This window comes from Rhinolophus ferrumequinum, chromosome 6 (assembly GCF_004115265.2).
Source record: "Rhinolophus ferrumequinum isolate MPI-CBG mRhiFer1 chromosome 6, mRhiFer1_v1.p, whole genome shotgun sequence".
Lineage (NCBI taxonomy): Eukaryota > Metazoa > Chordata > Mammalia > Chiroptera > Rhinolophidae > Rhinolophus > Rhinolophus ferrumequinum.
In genome coordinates this window covers 92,964,572-92,987,187 of record NC_046289.1, presented here as the reverse complement: position 1 = coordinate 92,987,187, position 22,616 = coordinate 92,964,572, and the positions used below count along the sequence as shown (strand labels likewise).

At 34.2% G+C, this 22,616-nt stretch overlaps 1 protein-coding gene across 1 annotated transcript in view; it reads left to right on the top strand.

Annotated features, from left to right (window-relative positions):
* The window catches only part of MDGA2 (MAM domain containing glycosylphosphatidylinositol anchor 2), an 806,109-nt gene that overhangs the window by 168,773 nt on the left and 614,720 nt on the right, over nt 1-22,616 (top strand). The window lies entirely within an intron of this gene.

Sequence of the window (22,616 nt, the reverse complement as noted above, 5' to 3'; positions counted from 1 at the left end):
AGTTTGTCATCAATGATCAAATATATATTTCTCATAAATCACAATATTGCAGAGACAGAGACTTAGTGAAACATTAAAATAGATGGATGAATAAATAAATTATCTTCACTTTCTGTTCATCTCTATTGTGCTAGCTTTGAGACCAGAAACCATAACAAACTTGATTGACATCTTGGGTTCATTACAAGAAAATCATTATTAATATATTAATACCAGAAAAGGAAAGATTAAATGAAAGTCAGAAACAAGTGTGCAATAACTCAGATTCATTTAGGGGTTCTTGGCGTGAGGAAGTGTTGGAAGGAATGAGAAATTTTATATTTTGGTGCCTTGTTCGGAGACAAATGTTCTTGAATGGTCACAGATTGCTGGAGACTCTGTAAACAAACATTCTTGCTAGTCTAGCTTAGCTTGTAAAAATTGTCATTGCCATAGATAAAATAACAATTTATATATTCAGTGAAAAATGGATATTACTAGGAATATATGAAAATACTATCATGATCCTGTTGCCAAAGGTGGTAACATTTTATTAGATAATTTTTTAGAGAGTACTGTGTACTTTGAAAATTAATAATAGCTTTAAGATCTTTCTCTTAAAATCAGACTTGTTATATAGCAACTATAAACATAAGATAATATTTGCCCAGACTTATCATTTATTGACTATGGACATTTATCAACCTGGTAGTATTCCTGGGGAGAAAATAGATTGTTTCTTAACCATGGCTATATATCCACGTCACCAGATCAACTTAAAAAACAAACACAAAACAACTACGCCTTCTTAGGGCCCCATTTTGATCTCCATGTTGGTCATCCTGAGGTCTGCTTACTGAGGCTGATCAGCGAAAATCTTGCTGAAGAGAGAGATTCTGGGTGGTGAACAACTAGTCTCTCCTTCCTGTCAACACCTTTAATCTTCATGATTGATATATTGGTGTCCTTTCTCACTTGGCTTCATGTAGTAGAAAGCTACCCCTCTCTTTCTTCCCAGAGAAAAGGGAATCATTCTGACTGTGACATCTGCATTTCTCAGAAGACCTTCAAAGAAATTCTGAGGCGCGCATCACCCCCCTCCCTACCCGCCCTGCATTGGTATTTGGTGGTTGTAGGCAGTGAACTCTGCAGCAAGGCATTTGGTCCTGACACTTGAGTTCTTGCACATCTCTTTAGAATGTAGGCTGGTACGTTAATTTCATTTTCAGCTATGGGCCTTAGTCATAATTTTAGGATAACAGAAAAACAAATCCACTTAACATCCTGTTATAATTATTTCCTAAAAATTAATTTGTCTTTAGAAAGCGCTTAGATTTGTTTATTTAGCTATTGTAGGGAAGAAAAAGCATTTCCTGTTTTCCTTTTAGGTTGTTTAGCTGGTCTAATAATTAAATTGATGTAGGACAGATTACTAGGAGAAAAACAAATTAAAGGTTGTATGTATGGGAACCCCAAAGACGTGAGACTCGAGGGCAAGTTGGGCAGGTGAGGCTTCTCTGCCACCCTGAGCTAAGGAATGGGATAGGGGCCTGCGGCTGCAAAGTGGGGGCGGGGGCTATAATTCACAGGAAGATAAGAAGAGCAGATGTTTGGTTATTAGAAGTTTGTCTTGCCATGCAGATAGGTCTTTCATATAAAAACCAATCTCTAGTAATAGCTCTCTTTCTGGTACAGGCCTCCTATCCTAATTCTTTTCAGTAGTTAAAGGAGAAATAAAAGTTTTTCCTGAGTCTGCTGGGCCTCGATTGCCTTCTGCTCAAAATAATCCACGCGCCAGAGTGGCATATTTTGGGATAGCCTGTTCTGCTTCTCTTCACCATCTATCACCACATGTACCTGCTATCAGAATATCAAGGGCCAATTCTCCCAGTTCTTTAACAGACCAATAAAAAACAGGCAATGAATAGATTCTAAGAAAAGGAGGACTTTTTTCCAGGAATCTTGTCACAGATCCTGTGAAAGTTTCTTCTCCCATATTGCATGCATGTAGCTTATGTCTGGAAGTGGCACCTGCTCTAGGCCTAACCATCTGATTCCTATAAGAAAGGGAAACATTTTATGAGTAGCAGTGACTCATGAGACCCTTGTAGAGGATTCTCCAGAGTCCCTGGTGACAAGGTGATATTTGCTTATCACATGCATTCTAATATTCTTCATTACCACATAACTCATATTTTTGGATTTTCAAAGTTTCCTCCTTTGTAAATTGTTGTTCCCTATTTCCTTTCACTAAAAATTCTGCAATTTAACATTTCCAATGTTCGTTCTATATAGCTTTCTAGCACCTCTTTTCTATTACCACAAATACATATAACATTATGAAAGAGCATTTTGGCAACTATTGAGTTAATGTGATCTTTGTAGAAGAGACGGACTACACCATCTGATTTGGTTTCAAAATAAACTTTCCTCTGGTCCTCAAAGAGGTATTCTATGATGTTGTCAATCACCAGTTATTGGACAGCAGCGTTTTTCCTTGAAATTTATTCAGAATAATACTCTTTTACATAGCTTATTCATTTCTTGAGCTTTCCTGATGGTATTTGCTTTAAATAAAATGTTTTCAAATTACTGGAGATGATTCCTCTGTATTTGCATGCTATTGTTAGAATAGTCAGTACAGTTCAACTTTTCTATAAAAAGTGATTTTGGAGAAAAATTACTAGGAAAATGATTCTGTATGAATAACAATAACAGATGCAGAAAAGTGAAATTCAAAAACATTTCATATTAGTTAACCCCAAGAGATGCAATTTCCACACACTTCGTGAGCAAAAAGGTGCACTAGTCTCATTGTTGTAGGCATTCATTTGGGGAATGGATTTTCTCTCTCATTAAAGCACCCATCAGTGCCTCATTTTCATTTTCCAAATTAAAAGTAGGTGCACATAATCATTCTTTGTAAGAATCCCTATAGAAAATAACCTTCCACCAAAGTATATGAGTGTGAAGACCGCTGAGCAATTTCTTAGCTTGAAAGTTGCATAGTTTTCAGAACATAACTCACTAAGTAAAGGAATGCTGATGATTAGCTTGAGCTAGGTAAGAATGAATAAAACCTATCCCATGGAGAAAACTAGACCTGAAGACATATGGAAACCTGGCAAGATGTGGTCAGAACCAGCACTACCCAGCTGTCTCACTGAACGTACTGATGAATTTGACAGCATTTCATTTACTGCCTTAGTTTTCCCGTTATGAGATGGAGATGATGATTGATTGAATGCTTACGGAATTTTTATTTGATAAATAGCATTAAAGAAACTTGAAAAACTAAAAAAATATACTATGCAAATGTTATGTATGGACAATACTGTTGGGATTATCGAAGTGGTTTGCCTTTGTTCTTCTGATGGTTTAGGCATTTCACAGACCATTGTGACCTCCTAAAAGACGGGACCAGAGAGTAAAAATAGTAACTAAAAAAGTAGCATTTAGGAAATGTGTGTTCTTGTCAACTAATTTAGTTAGCTGTCAGTTCTTTGGGCAAAAATTAAAAGGCGTGTTCAGTTTAGTAAATAGGTGAATCCATACATTAAGAAAACATTCTCATGAATATAAAATAATTTAATGAACTCTATTTATAATTTGGAGGTAAAACATTTAAAACATGATATAGTTTTCTAAATACTAGTTTTTGTTAAGGTTATAGTCCTAACTTTTTTTTAGCATCCCAGAGTGCTAGTTTCTCTTTAACCATTTAGATTGTTAAATCTCATCAGTCCTCGAAATCACAGCATAACAAGGTACTTCAAATGTCCACATCTCTAGATGTAATTTTAGCTATAGCTACATCAGAATAAATACCGGGACTGGTGGGTATAACTGAGAGAGTTCTCAGAACGTTGCAGAAGAACCCTATTTCCTAATTATATTGTTTGATCATTTATCAGATCATAATTTTGTCCTATTCATTACATGAAGTACACTTCTTTATTAGCTAAGAGGAAACACTGTAGTAATTTGTCTATTTTAGCTGATTATGATATGTGTTTCTCATGGTACATTATTTTCTTTATTGTTTCCTAGCCAACCTGTGTTGTGCAGAAGTGGATTAATTATCATCTTTGGTTCATAACATACTTTCAATATTGTTCCATGCGTAGCTGCATTTACTTATTTATTGTTTACTGACTTTCTTGTTTGCTTATAAATCTCTAATAAGCACTTACTATCTGTACTTGAAATGAAAACTGGGACCTTGACCATCACATACTTGTAATTATTTGATTCTCCGTCATCCCATTCCTTCTTTATGTTCATTTTTCTCTTGTTCTGTTTCATATAGTTTTGATTCATTATTACATATGCCTTAGAAGTCTATTTACCTAATTGTTTTTAACTTTATCAAAGGAGTAGCATACATTTTCAGATGCATTGTTATGAAGCCTGTAAGCCCGTCATAAAGCACACATATAAAGTAGTAGAAGCAGAGGAGGCAGGATTTTAAGAGCATAATGATTTCCTTGAATTTGATTGATGATCAAAAAGCACAGGTCAAATGCTTCACTGGGCAAAGGAACGACCGTGTTTCCCTGAAAATATATCTTATATTATATCACATTATCTAAGACCTGGTCTTACATTATGTTAAAATAAGACCAGGTCTTATATTAATTTTTGCTCTAAAAGACGTGTAAGAGCTGATTGTCCGGCTAGGTCTTATTTTCGGGGAAACACGGTAATCAGCTCATGTCATTTACTTTGCAAAATTTGTCTTTGTAAAGAGATTTTACTTACTTTAGTTTTGAAATTTAAGGAGTTGGATTCCTTCTCTGGCCTAAGTGCAGTCTGCCTTGGTTTGAAATTTCACATGGCAATTCATATATATGAGTGACAAAACATTTCATAGGTGACATATTGGATTGAGTTAAATCTGTGTTTATACTTAGAACATGCAAGGGTCTCACCAGGGAAAAGAATGAACAGCCTGGAGCATGGAGACAGCCCAGAGAGCCCCAGGACTCTAGAGCATTCAATAATTTCTACATGGTAATAGAGAGAGCCTGCGTTCAAAAAGACTTTCCTAATCCACCAATAATTGTATTTCCTTTTTGTAGCAACACTCCAAGGATAAGAAAATTCTTGTATGATATATGAAAATAAATGGTAATTTAAATTCTAATTCATTTCCAAAAAGCAGTGCAAATTAGACTTTTAAAATGGACATTTCTGAGGTATTGCCAAAACTAAGTGAAATGATTCTTAGAAAAGCTAGGAAGAAAGGTTAATTATCAATCAATCCAGATTTACGAAACAGCAAGTGATGGGTTATGCATTTGCCACTTATGGTGCTGCTTCCTAGTTTAGAAATAAGCAAACAAATTTAAAAAGTAACATTAAGCAATATCGGACTCAAATAATTATTTGATATTCTCTATTCTTACAGTCTGTGAAGGTGTTTAGATGACATAAAAATAGAGCCAAGGTGCTAGTTATATGTGACTATTAACAATCATGAATATTTAATTGCGTGATAATAAAAATGTTCATTTACTGTGCGTCTTCTCTGTGCCACACTTTTTTCTTACCTTAGTTCATTCAACCCATTCAACTCTGTTGGTTGTGTTTTATAATTTTTTTTCATGGATGAGGAAACTAAGACTCAGAAATATTTTGTAACCTCCCAAGGTGTAAGTTTTGATAATGTATTACCCATATTACTTGTTATGGAAAAATACTAAATCTCCTAAAATTCAGACCTAGATGGTCTAGCCTTGTGTCTTGTTGAATGTCACGTGCTATATGTCTCTTGGGATCATCCACAGCAATGTTGCTATACTTGGACATCTGTCAGGAGGATTTGAATAAAGGAGTGTTACATAAGGCACTTTGTTTTGAATGGAGACTGTGATACTGTTTGTTCTCTCAAGGTTTGCCTTAGGAAGAGATCATTGAAATGAAATTAGCAATCGTGCAAACAGAGCAGTTCTATTTCTTGGCATATTGTAAACACAGAGAGTTTTGTGGTTCTAATGTAATGAATTGATGATGAATGCATAAAACTTGTCAAACACGTTTACACATACAAGTGATAAAGGAAAACATCACTTTCAGTGTTAATTTGGTATCCCCATGTCAGATTTGAAGAGCTATTTAGACTACAGAAATATCCATGAATTTAGCACTGAGCAGGAGAGCAAAATTAACAGATGATATCACATCCATTGGCAATTTGAAGGAAATTTTGTTATCAAACCCTCCTTCAAGTGAATCAATATCTCTACAAATTTTGTAGAATCTGTCCTCTGCTCGTGAAACATTAAGTTATGAATTATTCCTTTTTATTAACTAGTTGCCATCGAAAGCTGCTCTGCTGGATGGATAGAATATTGTATTTTATTTTTCAACCATATCAATTATCCCCCTAAATTGTATGAAAATGGAAATCCAATATACATTATTTCAGATCTAATTGTGTTTTAGAATGTAAGTTCTTTGGAAATATATCCACATATATTTATTTTTAATTCCTGACCCATAATTTTTGTATCATACTTAGGATATTGCTTGATATGATAAAACTGAAACTTTGTTAAAAACAATAGTAATTCAAAAACTATTGTAGAATTATAAATCTATGTAGCTGTATATTTACTCTTCAGTTTGAGGTTTCTCCCACTCATTTATCCTTGAATTTATTTTAGTAAAATATTTAGAGAAAATTTATTTTTAAAACTATGCAAACAAACATGATAAAGCTGCTGGTTAGAGAAAAATTTGTATCTCACGGGTATTGACACCAACAGACATGTGCACTTGTCTCCAAGACTGAGCAGTTAAACTAAAAATTGCTGAGGACTGGGAATACTCAAATGCTTCTTGGGGGCTAGAATATGTCCTTGGCACTTGTCTGTATAATATCATGCTGTTTAGAAAATGGAGACTCAAGAACTACTACAAGATGAAAATAGATGCCAACCACGCACTGCCTGTTGAGATTCGCCAGTGTGAGTGGAAAGTAAAGAGGAGTACTTGTGGGAAAATGAGGTAAATATGAATATGTTAACAGATGGAAAGCCACTGTTATTTTGACTCCCGTGATGTACTCACGAGCTTTCAGCTTTGTCTGTCACCATCTGTACTTCTCTGGATAGACATGGTGGGCCACCATGCTCTGTGAGACAAAATTCAGAGCAGCTCTCTGTTGCGAATGTTTGCAATGTGGGGTCTCGGAGAATTAGAATAATTCTTAAAATTTAAGCCTCTCAAAATTGAAGGTCAGCTTTGGACACGAGAATGACGGGACATGAAGAGTGAAAAGAAAGGAAAAATGGTGATCGTGTGAGTCAGGCTCTTGTTCATCAATATTTCTGATTGAAAGGTTGACAGAGATAGGACAGTCGGTATAATGGAAGGACGGAAAACCATACGGAATGTGTAGAGCATGTGGTCATTGAGTGTAAATGTAACACGGAGTAGCAGTAACACAATTTAGCAAGCTTAAAAAAAAGACTTGTGAAATGTTTTAGAATTGTGGAAAGGTAAATATGGGGGGTCAATAAAAGCCCTGAAAATGTGCCCTCATAGTTATGATTGCCATGATCTAAACTATATATATATATATATATATATATATATATATATATATATATATATATATATATATATACATATGAGGGAAAGCCTTTTTAAAATGTTATTTTTTTATCCTTTAAAACTTGAAAGTATGCCTTGAAGTGTCAGTTCTATATTACAAAAAAATTAAAAAACAAACAAACAAAAAATTGTAGTTATATTGTAAACTTGAAAAAGAAAAATAAGTATCTTTAGAGGGGCGAGGGTTGGGAATTGTAGAAAGGGAAATTACATTAATGTCTTCTTTTTTCCTTCCTCCCTTTCTCCTTTCCTGCTTCTCTCCCTTCCCCCCACGTTTAATCCTTCAGTAACTCTTCCTGGCTGCACCTGCAGAATACACTTAGAATCTGACCACTTTCTCAGACCTCTGGTACTAACATCCTGGTACAAGCCCAGAGCATCATCTCCTTATAGGGCTCCCCGATCCCACCTTGCTTCCTATGCTTTGATCCCATGATCGTTAAGAAGTGGTCAATAACTCTGAATAAATGAATGAGTAAATGAAAGGAGAATGAAGAGAAAGATATGATATTGTATGTTTCTCTTGTTTCACCATCTAGAAACTTAGATTCAAGTTCAAGTTTGTAAAACAAATGAGCCTTACTTTATATTTAACACAGAGTTATCTAGATTTTTCCAAGTTGGAATGGACTTTGGTCCAATGCTCTCTGTGCCAAGTGAGGAAGCTGAGGCGCAGTGAAAGATATCGGTAATATGTTCTCCGTCATAATTTTATTTAGACCCGGCAATGATTTCCAGTCCAGTGTTCCTTCCAATATACCATACCACTCCCAATGTGAACATGGAAACTGTTGGTAAGAAATTGATTGGTGTCCTGTGTCATGCAAAAGGCTGTTTTCTAAACTGCCCTATAACAGAAGCTTTGTATAGGTCTTCATAGCCTAGCCTTTTTATCTTAGGGAAACTTCCCTCTTTCCTCCTCTCCCTAAACCTCCGTCATTCCTGAGACCATGTAATTTTCTTACATACCAGGGAATCAAGGTTCCAAAGCTAAAGGTTCTTTTTTTTTGCTTTTCACTTAGAAGTTTTAATGCCTTTAAGAACTAACTGTGGAACTACACTTGCTATTCTAAACCCATGATGAATTATAGATAGAAAATCTAGGTTCAACCTACAGAGTTTGTTAATTAATTACAGTACATTACTAAAATTATGTCATATACGGCCTACTTCTATATTATACTCCCTGTATATCTTTAACATTATGAAAGTGTGGGGTAATATCTTTATAATTTTTAGCTATTTCTAATAATTTATATTATCCCTCATATAGAGTACACATTGGATATTGTTTATTTTTCAGAAATAATCTATGGTACTTCTAGTTAAAGCTCTGTATCTTGTTTGTGTTTTCATTTTCACCAGTGGAGAAATAAGCCTGATGTGATGTGTTTACCTCAAAACTTCCAAGTCAAATATAAATCATTTCTGAACCATAAATGTTTCTGTCTCTTTGAAGTCCTCTACCTAGGATGGAGAAACTAAGCAAAACATCCTTTCTCTCATGTGCTTTATTTCATCTGATAATAAAAAGGACTTGGTCTCTAATAGGTGATAATATGACTTCGGGATAGTTTAATTACTTTGTAGGAAAAGACTGGGTATTTTTAAAGTAGAGCTATAACACACTCTGTATCAACTCAACAGAGGAAACATTATACCAGAGGTTTAGGATATCAGTGTCTGTTAGAATGGGTTCCTTTGACTATCAGTATGTTGGACAAAATACCATACATCTATAAATCTTATTTTGCATTATGGGCAGCCGTGCCATTAGCAAATTTCATTTCCTGCAAACCGGTACATCATGTGAACATTGTCAGTCAAAATTCTGATCGTCTGTTCAGTTAAATGTTGTTTTTTAAGTTTCTAAGTTGAAACTGTTTTCTGCATCCTGGAAATAGTACTTCTTCTTTGCCAAGTCAGATTCCCTCCTACGCTTATCACTTTATATGTGGCAAAAGAGTAAAAAGAGTAGGAGGAATCAGGCTAGGATCTTAGCATCACATTAACTCAGGCAAGGAAATGGACCTCCTTAACCTTTTCACTGCGTTAATTGATTTCAAGTTTGTTCTCCAAAATGTGACCAAAATCCACAAAAAATAATTAGTCTTTATATGTTTAAGTACATACAGTTAAGGTGCTACATTTTAGTAAAATAAATGATTACTTTAAAATATACAAATTTCTTATTGTTATTCATCCTTGAAAAACACAAAAATATAGAAAAATGTACATCTGCTTTCCTAAACTTCCTTTTTGGAACACCGTGCTCATCGAGTAAACTCAAATGTGGTAATCAGCGGCATGGAAATATCATTCAAGTACCGACGAAGGAACATTGCAACGAAAATGTTAACTTGTATTTATAATGGCAATGCAAAACCTTTAAAGGATATTAGTGGTTCTCAAGTGTTAGGATGTTCTTTATATAAAGACTTCTACTATCTCAGGGTTCCCTCCCCTGTTTTATCCATTTCTACTCTCCTACAATATGAGATTACCATTGTAATAGCAACATAATAATTACAATCAGGACAATTCTCTAGGGTGCTTCTCCCTATCAGTGTAAAAATGAATCATATAATCATTCTATAGTTTGAGAATTTTTACAATAGCACATTGTCCTAAATACTTCAGGAGATTTATAAATTCTAATTCTTAATGATTCCTATTTCCTAGTTCCTATCCCTTTCCTGGTTCATCTTCAATATTTACTAGGTTTCAGAAGCCACAGTGGGTGTTCGGGGACCAGTTTCGGTGGACTAAGTTTATCTGTTCCTTCCTGTTCTGTGAATGATGGTTAAAAATGAACTGCATCTTCATCACTTTTGAAAAAAGGTGAGAAATCAGCATTTTTCTTTTTCATAATGTAAATGTCACAGTAAACAATCCAAATATATTTTAATAAAATATATTGGACTATTAGTACTTGCTGCTTGACAAGTTAATTCTTAAAATTATTTTTACCAAGTGATAAAATAAATTAGGGATTAAATATTACTGCTATTGGCAAAAATCATTTTATTATAGATACATTATAAGTATTACTTTATTAGAATTATTGCTGCTTAGGCTTAAAAGATGTTCTGGGAATACTTTATTTGATATATTAAAATAGTCACCCAATACATCAGTTAAATGCCACTAGAAATTATTTTAGCTGAATTCATGCAGTTCTTAACTGTAAACCGTAACAGGTTAAGTTCTTTTCTCTGAAAATGTTTGATTTTGTGTGTGTGTTTATGAATGAATTACACATGTGCTAAAGTTTGGCTAATTTGTAAAGAGCTGTCCATTAGAAGTTTTTAAATAAATATTAAGGAGGGAAATACATTAGGTATGAAATAATTTCTAAATATGTGAAATATTTAAACCTTTTTTTCTATAAAGGAACCACATTATTTACATTTTTTTTATGCCTAGTTTAGCATAAGCAATTTGAAAGGGAGGACGCTGGAGGGGCAGCAAATGGAAAGGGTGTTATTGTATAGCCTTTGGAAGATAAAATGTGAACCAGAACATTGGCAAGGGCAGTAGAAATGGAGCAGACGTGATTTGATTTAAGAGATATTGTAGAAACTGGAAGCGATAAACTGGTAGTGTAAGGATGACTCAGGGTTTTTTTTTTTTTGTTTTTTTGTTTTTTTGTGGTGAGCTGGGGGTGTGAGTCCATCACTGAGGTAAGGAATATAGGACACGTTATAAATAGTGACTCTCTGGTATAACTTGTTTCTTATACTGTGTGAATTTGTTTTCCTTGTGAAATAGCGAATGTTTGCAGTAGCTATTTAGAAGAACATTTCACCAAAGGTAATGTTTACTTCATTAAATTGTCATGTCCTATGTATAGGAAAATGATTGCTTCTAGGAAATATGCCTGTAATTAAAATTAGATGCCAAGAGGAAGCAGGAGATTATTCAATAGATTGCACAGTTTGCAGGTTTGGGTTTATAGACTGTAAAATTGTTGTCAGTATGTTCTCTAATTACTCTAAGACCTAACTTTTGTAATAATTCAAGCATCATTTGAAAATTAAAGAATTATGTTTAGCATTGCAGATTATCATTTCAATCATCCTCATTCCACTCTATCGATAGAAAAGATGTTATTGATTTTAAGCTATTTCTAAGTTTATACCAAGATCTAGTATTCATCTATTTCACTTGTAGTTAAGATAGACAGTTATTATGACTACATGCAGTGCATCTTACAAATTCAGTTTAATTGAGAAAACAATTATCACGTGTATAGATTGTTACCATAAAGAGGCTGTTACGTTTACTCTCAGATGTTAATTGTTTTAAAGTGAGCATTGTGGATTTTTCCTTTTGATGGAGCAGAATACAGGAAACTACTGACCAATCTGACTTGCTTAGAAAGAGCCAAAGGTGAAGCTCCCTAGAAATTAGCTGCCATTTCAAAGGCTTCAAGATGTCAAAAGATTTCCAACACTTCAAAGCCATATCTTATCCTCATCTATTAGGTTGCTGCAAAAGTAATTGTGGTTTAAAAGGTTAAAAATAATTGTAAAAACCGCAATTACTTTTGCACCAACCTAATTTTTTGCATGATCTGTCACCCACTGGTGAAATACTCTGCACTGAATTTCTAACTTGCAAGAGATTGCTTTCAATATATTCTCCTCTATCAGAGAAGGGTCATTTGAGTTCATTGTTGCTGCAGACGTACTGCTTTTGGATATGAACACATATATAAAATAACATTTGTAAATATAATTGGATTCCAGTAGTAACTGAATACAATATTTGATGTTGCTTAATTATCTTTGTTTTGGTCATCAATGTATTCATGAAGAATACATACAATTTATCTGTGTTTTGAAAGCTATGCTTCCCACAAGAATTTCAGCACTGAAGTTTGGTCAATTTAGCATATAGAAGACAAAATTCTACCCAGTCAACTGCAACTTTTTAAAGCCGAACTAAGTTTTATTTTCCTCAGAAAAAATATGTAGGGTGGAATTTTGCCTTAGGTATCATGGAATTGAATACTAGAAATCTTGACCATTTTAAAAAACAAAAACAGTATATTTCAGCATCATTGAGTCTATTTTTAAGTACCTTGAAAACAGGAAGGTTTTGTGGGGAGAGCAGTGGCCTGGGAATAAGAAGAACTGAGCTCAGTTTTTTTACTAATTAACTGTTTAACCAAGGACAGATGCCTCAACCTTCAGGGGCAATGTTTCTTCCTCTGTAAAAAAAGAGGTTGTGCCGGGTGACTTGGTGGTACGTGAATATCCACTGAATGTCATGGGTTTTTTTCGTGATTAGTGCTAGGAAAGATCCTTCTAACACATACAATCTATTAGGATTTCTCTCTCTTATGAATGAATGGATATCGTTCTCATACCTGAGATGGAGGATTAGTAAAGAGCAAAAGTTGGTGTGATGGAGGGACATTAGTCAAATGTTACATATAATTTGACATAGAAAAAAAGTCTAAGGTAGAAATCAAAGTTGAGAGACAGTAAGATAAAGACAAAAGGGTAGACCACAAAGTCAGAATTAGAATCATAAATGGAAACTTGGGTAAGGATTTGCAAAATCAATGGGACCTGGGATGGACTCTGGTTAAAACATTAAATGTAGCATGAACATACTTTCCATGTTATGCATTCATTCTTCCTTCCATTTCAAAATCAATTACTTTGTATTTGATACTATTTTAGATTCCAGGAATATTAAGATTAAAAGCATGTTTCCTAACATCCAGAAGTTTAAAGCTCTTATAAATCAAATGTCTACAAAGTGAACAATCAGATATTTATTGAATACCCACCATCTACCAATCATTATCTCAAGCACTTTACCTGCATTATCTCATTTAGTATCTATGACTCAATAATGTGGATGCTATTATTAGATTTTAAAATACTGAGAATTAAAGAGATTAAGAAAATTCTTACTGGTAGAACTGGCTCTGAATGCCTGATTTGACTGGGTCGTAAGGTCATGCTATTATACCTCCAATTATACTTTCTCCATTACAAATTACATATATATATATATATATATATATATATACACATATATATATGTATATATACATATATATACATATATTTTAATATATATACACTCACATTTGTTTTGAGAATGTACAAAACATGAACATGAGTTAAAGAAAAAAAGTTTAACTTAAAAATATATAATTTTATGCTATGTCTTTTAGATTTTTTCTAGGCACACATTTATATAGAATTTACCCATAAAAACAAGTCCTATTGTGTTTTCGTATTTCTTTTGTTCACTTGAGAATATCTTCATATCTTTATATGTCAATAAGTGCTTATAAGATCAAATTCAATGAATGCATGTTATTTTATTAATTAATCCGTTATTAGCAAGCATTTAGAAAATGTTTAAATTTTTCTAGTGCAAAACATTCTAAGTAAATTACCTTTGTACTTAAATCTTTGAGAACATCCTTATGTACTGTTATTCTAGATTAAGTTTTATAGATATTTTTAAGAGCATTGTTATGTTTTGTCAAATTGTGCTCCAGAATAGTTAACATTTTATTCTCCTAGCAAGTATGACTGACCCTTTCCCCATGTCCAATACTAAATTTTCTATACATGTGCATGTCTTTATACTTTTCATAAGTTGCAAGTTTTTATATTCATGAATCTTTGACTATTGCTCAGGTTGAAGATTTTTTTGTCTATGCATTTTAGCCACTCAAATTTAAAAAAATAATAATTTTGTTCTTGAAGCTTGTCTGTTTTCCATTGGAGTTATTCATTTTAAAAATTTGCTTTGTAAGTCTTTTTACATATGATATTAAACCTTTGACCCTTTATATTGCAGTCCTCCCCCAGTTTGTCCTTTGACTTTTAATTTTCTTCATGATATTTTTTAACATTTAAAAGAGGTTAATATTAATGCAGTCACGTCTATCGGTGCTTTTCTTTTTGACTTGTCTTTGGTTTTAAAAAGTTTTGTTAAAATATGAAAGATCTCGCTCTCAAAAACTGTTAGAGTGTGTGTGTATATTTTCTTTAGGTACCAGTAAGGCAGTTGTAAATCCAACGATTTAAAAAAATATATATATTGTGTATAAAACAAAAGAGAGTTAATACATACATGATGTACTGTTAGACCTGTCCTACTCCATGACTGGGAGAGAGACTTCGAGTGCCTTAACTCTAAGTGAGCAGAATTGGAAGCGCAGAGCAGCCATATCGACTAGCAGAGCTAATTGGGCCTCTGCCCCTTGTGACCTGGCCTTGCTGCAATCAATGGCTCTCCCTATTTGCAGCTGCTTTGTCATCACACCTTGCTTCCAGGGGCCACTCGTCCTCTAGTATGAGTGGCCTTTTCTTCCGTGGGTCATGTATATAATGATTAGACATTTACACCCCGTACAAAATGTATGTATATTGTTCTTCTCTTATTTCCTTAAATGAACCTCCTGGCTTCTGATGTTCAGATTCAACGCTAGACTTGGCTCTTAAAGTCGTTGGAGAATAGTGTCAACAACAATAGCAATGAACATTTTTGAGTTTTGTTTTTTTTTAAAAAAAGCTCACTTACTCACTTACTGAGTGCCAAAGACTCCAGTAAGGACTCTTCATGTATAAACTGGTTGACTCTCATAACCATTCAATGAAGTAGCTATCATTACATTTATTTCCAGCTGAGGAAATGGAGACTTGGGCTTTGCACAGTGCCCAGCTGGTGAGATAAGGCACCCTCTCACTCCCCAGCTTCTTGGTCCAAACATCCTCATCTCCTTTCTTTATACTTCTCCGTGATAATCAAGTTCCCCGAACCCTTTGCTGACACCATTTCTAGGCCATGGTCTGCTAATGTACTAAATCCACTCTATTCATCTCATCCTTAACCGGAACCTAGCCGACCTCATCACGGCTGCAGAACTAAGGGTCTACCCCCTTACTTTCTTAGAAGAAATTACTTATATGTATTGAGAAGAGTTCTGTCTTACAAAATATTTTGTCATCCAGTGAAGAGCACACTACATCTCACAAAGTGAGCACTTCATAACAGTATGACAGAAATGAGACACACACAATGATTAGAATTAAGCATTCTATGTTCTAAAATTTAGTTCTACCTTTTATTTCCTAGAAGGCATAAGACATCATTTAAGCTCTGGAATTTTATTATCCTTAAAATTAAGTGGGCATGTTATATGCACCAAGAAATAAGGATGAAAATCTGAGCAACTGACAGCCACAAAAATGTGAATAATATCATATTGTGATTTATAGTTATGAATTATCATGGAGCTGCAGTTGCATCAATACTGTTATAAATAATCATTTCACTTTTAAAAAATCATAGATACTGTTTCTAAAAAGTTAAGAATATTTTTTTTTTGAGTTTCAGGTGTACAGAAGAACATAATGATTAGACATTTACACCCCTTACAAAATGACAACCCCAACAAGTCTACTACCCATCTGACACCATAGATAGCTATTACAATATATTTTACTATAAGATCCGGTCTCATGTAAGACCAGGTCTTATATTAATTTTTGCTCCAAAAGATCCATTAGAGCTGATTGTCTAGCTAGGTCTTATTTTTGGGGAAACATGGTGAGGCATCCATATAACTTATGTGGCGAGGCATCCATATAACTTATGAAGTGATCCATCCTTCTGTGGTCATTTAACGTATGACAAAGGAAGCAAGAATTTACATTGGGTCTACAGACAGTCTATTCAATAAGTGGTGTTGGGAAAATTGGACAGATACATGCAAAAGAATGAATCTGGACCGCCATATACAACAATAAACTCAAAATGGAGTAAAGACTTAAATGTAAACCATAAAACTCCTAGAAGAAAATGTGGAAAGTAAACTCGCAAACATTACCCTTAGGAATATTTTTACTGATATATCTCCTTGGACCAGGGGAACAAAAGAAAAAATAAGCAAATAGACTAGTATTTGATAGATAACATGCAGTCATTATTAATGATATTAGAACATGGAAAAGCATGTGAGATAAATATTAAGTGAAAAAATGCAAAACTCTAAATTGTATATATATTATTATTATGACTACATATTTTACATCAATATATGTATAGGCATAGCTTGAAACTGAATAAGCGACAGTAAGTTCATTGTGCTGGGCAAGGGGATTTATATGCTTTTTTGTCTTCCTTTCTTGATTATTATTAGTTTTGATATGTTACTTTCACAATTTAAAGGAAAAATTAATCAAGTTATTTTTTAAAAATTCATTTCCTGTTCCTCGATGTAGTTTACTACATTACTTTGAATAAAAAAGTATTTATTCAATTCACTGAAAATAATTTATTTGTGGAAGCCTGGTCTTATGACAGGCTAAAAGTTATTTGGAGAAAGATATAAATGATTTTTGAGCTATCATCTTCCAATTTAGTAAGTTATTATACTAATACAAAATTGGAACTCTTATATAATAATGAGAAGAATTATTGTACTTGCCAAGCCTTTTAGGTTTTCTGCATTCATGCAGTTTATTACTGAGTTTATTCCCAAAGAGTAAATATGCCACTAAAAAGACTGAGGCAATTTTAAAATTTGTAATTATGTGAAAATTAACTGAGCAACATTATTATTAGTTATTTTATTTGATTTGAATAAATCAATTTAAACAACATTATGTGTTTCTAAATGAAAAGTCGAAAGCATTTTGCCAGAGAAGATTAATTCTGAAACGGGGGAAAATGCTGCCATGATATAATTGTTTTTTTGCATAAATAAGCATTTTGCTAAATTATATTTCTTAGACTTGTTCATACAGTAATTTTTCCTCCTCATTTTGCTTTAGTTGATTTTAAAATTGTTTCACTAGTTTAACTAGAGTAAAAATGTTACATTTTTTTAAATATCCAGACAATGTACAACTTTCTCACTATAAGTGATTTAACACAGACTGTTTTAAAATGGTAATGTGACAACATCCAGAATCTGTTACTAAAAAAACAAAAAACAAAACAAACAAACAAAAAACCTTGCCATTAATGCTATTAGTCACAGGAAATAGGAGAATGCTCGAGAATACAGCTCCTTTCCCTCTAGTTCTATTCTGAGAGCCACCTGGCTTTTACTGGGCAAGATTTAAAACAAACAAACAAACAAACAAACATCACTTGTTTCTTGCACTGTCGATCTATAATATTTGCGGATGCTAAAACAATGTTAAAAGTGATTTAGAATCAATTCCCCAGCAGCACCTCAGGTAGAGAAGGACAATTACCATCCTTCACCCATTGCTCTTACCAACCTTGAAATGAGACTTGTTGCAGACAAATCAACTATTGCTGGTAAATCACAGCCTACGAAGCCATCCCCTGAATGTTTCCATTATAAACTTTAGGGAAAAATGCTGTCTTCTTAACTGAATATAAAAATCAACTTCGTTTCCATGTTAATGCCAATTTGGCCACTACAAAGCTACTCCTAGGAGAATTTTTTATTCTTAATTGAGACAGACCTAGTGGGTGATCCTTTTTTAGAAGTCCCATTAAACTGGAGAAAGCAATCTCATGGGAAACTTCACAAAATCTGCTAGTTGACAACTGTGATGGAGCTGAACCTTCACAGTGTTCCTGGCTGTGGTGTCTGGCTCTTTTAATTCGTTTAATACATGGGGGAGACAAGCTAGTAGGAGGGAAGATCGACTTGATCTACCTTTTCAGTCATTAGCCTTCAGGTTGCCTTTCTAATATAACAAGAAGGTGATAATTTCTTCCTAAATCTAACTCAAAAGAATGTTAAATAAGCCTGCTGAGATAGCATTTTTTGAGTATTTATGTTATCATACAGGTCATTGTATATGATTTTCATATTTCCCTGGGGTATTTTATGCATAACAATCAAATAGAATAGAATCATATTTATTTTCAGAGCCTCCCTATGGATGTAAAACCTGAAAAAACACATTTTTTTTTTCAAATTTTCAGTCCTCGGTGTGTAGCAGATTTGACATTTCAAAAGCAATTTTAAGCGATCATTATTTGCATAGTAAATTCTCAAGATTCTCTATACGCTCAGACACTTTGCAATGAGCTGAAGTCATTTGAAAAGCAATGCACCTGGCTTTTATATCTGAAAGAGGTGCCAAGTTTAACTAAAATATACTTTAAAAAATTTTCCCCATTGGTTTAAGATAGGTTTTAATGCTATTTTAACTCTTTAGTTAAAGGAAAAACTAACCTTGAGAAATTCAATCTATGAGATCAGGGGAATCTCTGCTGGGCATGGCCAAGTTGTCCAGTCTGCCTTTGTTTTAGCTGATTTATTAAGTATCATTTATAATTGTGTTAATTTTGGCCTCAGCTGCCAACCTTCATCATAATCAGAGTTGCTATCCACATAACTCTTTCCTTGAAGAGACTTCAGAAAGAAATACTACTTATTCCAGTCAGGCATAATTAAGAGTTTTCTAGTGTACAGGGACAAATAATTGGTGTCAAGCTTTTCAACTTAGATATAAGATGAAGGGCAAAAAAATCCAACGTAAGTGTCCATCTGCTTTGAAGCTGCTATAATTATATTCAGTTTGTAATTCCCATAAGGAACAAATCTACTCATCTCCTCTGTCTTCTTTTTTTGAGACATCTTTTGAAGATTACAGAATGGAAAGACCTTAGGAAATTGAACGAGGTCTCATGAGGTTAGTTTGAGGCCATCCCAAGACTCCTTTTGTCACTGTCACCCACCTAGATATGCTTGGATTTGGGGGCTTTTGCAATACTTTCCCGGTGGCCTTCACCTCTCAGCTATTTCTCTCTCTGGTATTAACCTGGCAGTAATGCAAAATCAATGTTGCTTTCTCTTCCTGTGCCACTGCTGCGAGCTACTACCCTCCATGGCTACTCATTATTCTAGGATCTGGTCCAGTCTCCTTGGCCTGTTCACGAGGATTTCCCACTGTGCTCCATCTTTATACAAACACATCATATGTGAGAGATACTGTTTTAATAGAGTTTTCACTTTAATCATGTTTTAGGTATGAAGTTCAAGTTTATCTTCTGTGGGTTATGTATAAGTCAATTTAACCAGTTTAAAATATTAAATAGTAGTACACAATATATATGGCACTTAATGTGTTAGGTGCTGTTCTAAATACATGTGTGCCTGCGTGCAAACACTTAATCGTCAGAACCTCATTTTACTGATAAGAAAACTAAGGAGGCTCACTCAATACCTTGCCCAAGGTCAAGGAGCTGGTAGGTGGGAGAGTGGGGAGTCACACTCAAGCAGTGTGGCGCTAAGAGACTATCCACTTACCCACTGCATTATGCTGCCTCTTCAGCTCCTTCCGAGTAGGAAAAATGATGTCAAGCTACCAAAACCTTAAATGATGCCCTCCTTCATGTCACTGCAGGGCATATTAATGGAGGGAGGAGAACGAAAGTTGACGGTCTCCTTCCCCAGAGCCCTTCTTCAGAACCTTTATTGCATCTCATGCTGCACGATTCACATTTCTCCACTCCCGGATTTCCTATTGCTCAAAACTTTATTGTGTTACTTTTGCATTCCTGCGACACATGTGCTTCGTATGTCATTATTTTGATCACGGAGCTACTGTCAGCCAGTGATATATACTAATGCTTAGTCTTTGAGAGGGTAAAGGAACCTCCTTTCTCACATACTAAGAAACTTTGCTTTTTTCGCCCTAACTGCCAGCTTTATTTTGGCTTCTCTTTACCATTTTGGCAGACATTTATCATAAATCTTTGTGGCTTTTTGTTATGAAAGTAGTAGTTTATGATCTTTGTGTCATTTTAAAGAATAGAGTCACTTCCTTAGTGACACCTTCATGATCCTTTTTTAGTTGTAATTGCTCCAGTTCACACTCTGAGTTGGTGGTGTGTCCTAAACACTTGGCCTTGTTCCTTCTAGAAGTGATTCAATTGTCCCTCCTCCTCTGCAAAGGAAATGAATCTGGAGTTATCTATAGAACGAAGGAATGTATATATGTTTTTATACATATACAATTTTATATTGTAATGTTATTAATCACAATATTGTTACTATATTACTAATATATTACATCTACTATATCTTGCATATGTGTATGTATACACATACTCGTATATATTTCGGAGGAAGATTTTGGACTTCATTTTGAAATAACAGTCCTCTTGAAAGGTATTCCTGCTATTCAAAGAATAGGAACCTACTCATTCTAACATAAGTTGAAAGGTGACAGCAAGTTATTTCACGGACATCCAAGTCCTGTAAATGAGGCACCTTCTTGTCACAAAGAGATTGTAACTGAAATTGGAATATCAGAAAAGCACACTCCTCTACCTCTCAAGGATAACACCGGCTCTCTGTCTCTCTCTCTGTCTCTCTCTGTCTCTCTCTCTCCCTTTCTCTCTCTTTCTCTCTCTCTCTCTCTCTCTCTCTCTCTCTCTCTCTCTCTCTCTCTCTCTCTCTCACACACACACACACACACACACACACCTGCTTATCTGTCTCACCTCTCTCCATTCTTCAATTCCTGCTTCCATATAGTCTTGAATGGCTATGTAAATCCCAGTCTGAGTTACCTAACAAGAATTACTGTATCCGTTAATTAAAATACTTGCAAGAGAGAGAACTGCATTGATCTGTCCTAGCCTGTGGGTTGTTTTCTCTTGGATCTCATGTCCACCTCTGGTCCATGTGGTGCAATCAGTTGTGGTTCACATCTGCTGACAACAACAAAGCAACAGAGGATGTGTGCGTGTGTGTGTGTGTGTGTGTACATAGTAAATTAGAAATGAATTTTAAAACTAAACTACCCAGCTTATCTTGCATTAATTATTCCAGGGAGAACTTGTGGATGTTGTTATAACATTGTTAGGTTATGCACATTGGTGATCTGTCCTGAGCAGTTTTCTCAATAAGCATTTAGCCATTAAATTGAACTATCAGGTACACTATTATACTTTAAGTTATACCCATTATAGACTAAATAAATGTTGCTAAATAAAGAGTAATCAGAAGGCCCCTTGTGTTTTCATTATGAAAAAGAGTCAAAAACAGTAATGTGAGGATTAAATTAGATAAAAAGTACTTAGCACAATACCTGGCATATAACTGGTATTATATAGTTTTAGTTATTTTTTCATTAAAATTTATTGAGGTGACAATGGTTAGCAAAGTTACACAGGTTTCAATAGTTTTAAAAAGTATAACTATTACTTAAGAAATATATATGTATATATATTCCTGTTCACAGAAGTATGCCTGAAAGTTAAGAACTTTTACTTCCAGAGTACCTCCTATTCATCTCTTTGTGTATATGAATTTCCCCATTTTTCAAAGTTCTCTCAATCACTACTTCCTATGTGGAGACTTAACTAATTAGTTAGGCTCACATACATGAAACCCTATTTACTTTATTTTTCATTAGGTGCTTCATGTGGATGATATACCATATTTATGTATTGGATCACAAAATTATTTGGACTCATATATCATTGATTGTACTGTTATTTTAGTTGTGGGGTGTTTGTGTCTTTTCTTCATGTCAATTATAAACATCCTAAAAACAAGAGCTAAGATTTATAATCCACACCATGTCTACCATTATACCGCACGCTGGGGCAAGCATTCGTGTGATTTCTTTCGGGAATTTGTACTTAAATAATCCTCAAAGGAATGTTTTCTTCAGTGAAATGAGATGAGGAAAGATGAATATAATTTTAGTAAAAATTGAGTTTAAGATTCAAATTTCCTGAAAATTATTGTCTATGACGTGATTGTTTTTCTCATTTCTGTACTTAACTGTTCAGGAACTGGAAGATTACTGAATATTCCTGTTCTTTTCCATCATGTCTGAAAGTTTAATCTCTTACACACACACACACACAATCACACACACACACAATTTATTTTCTAAAACTATCATTAACTTATCTAGAATTTTTTGTAGCAAACCAGAACTACATATAAAGTCTTTAATTTTGCTAGTAAAGTCCACTTTCTTCTATGTGCAAATAATTTAGTATTGAAATTTTTTAGGCAAAATTGT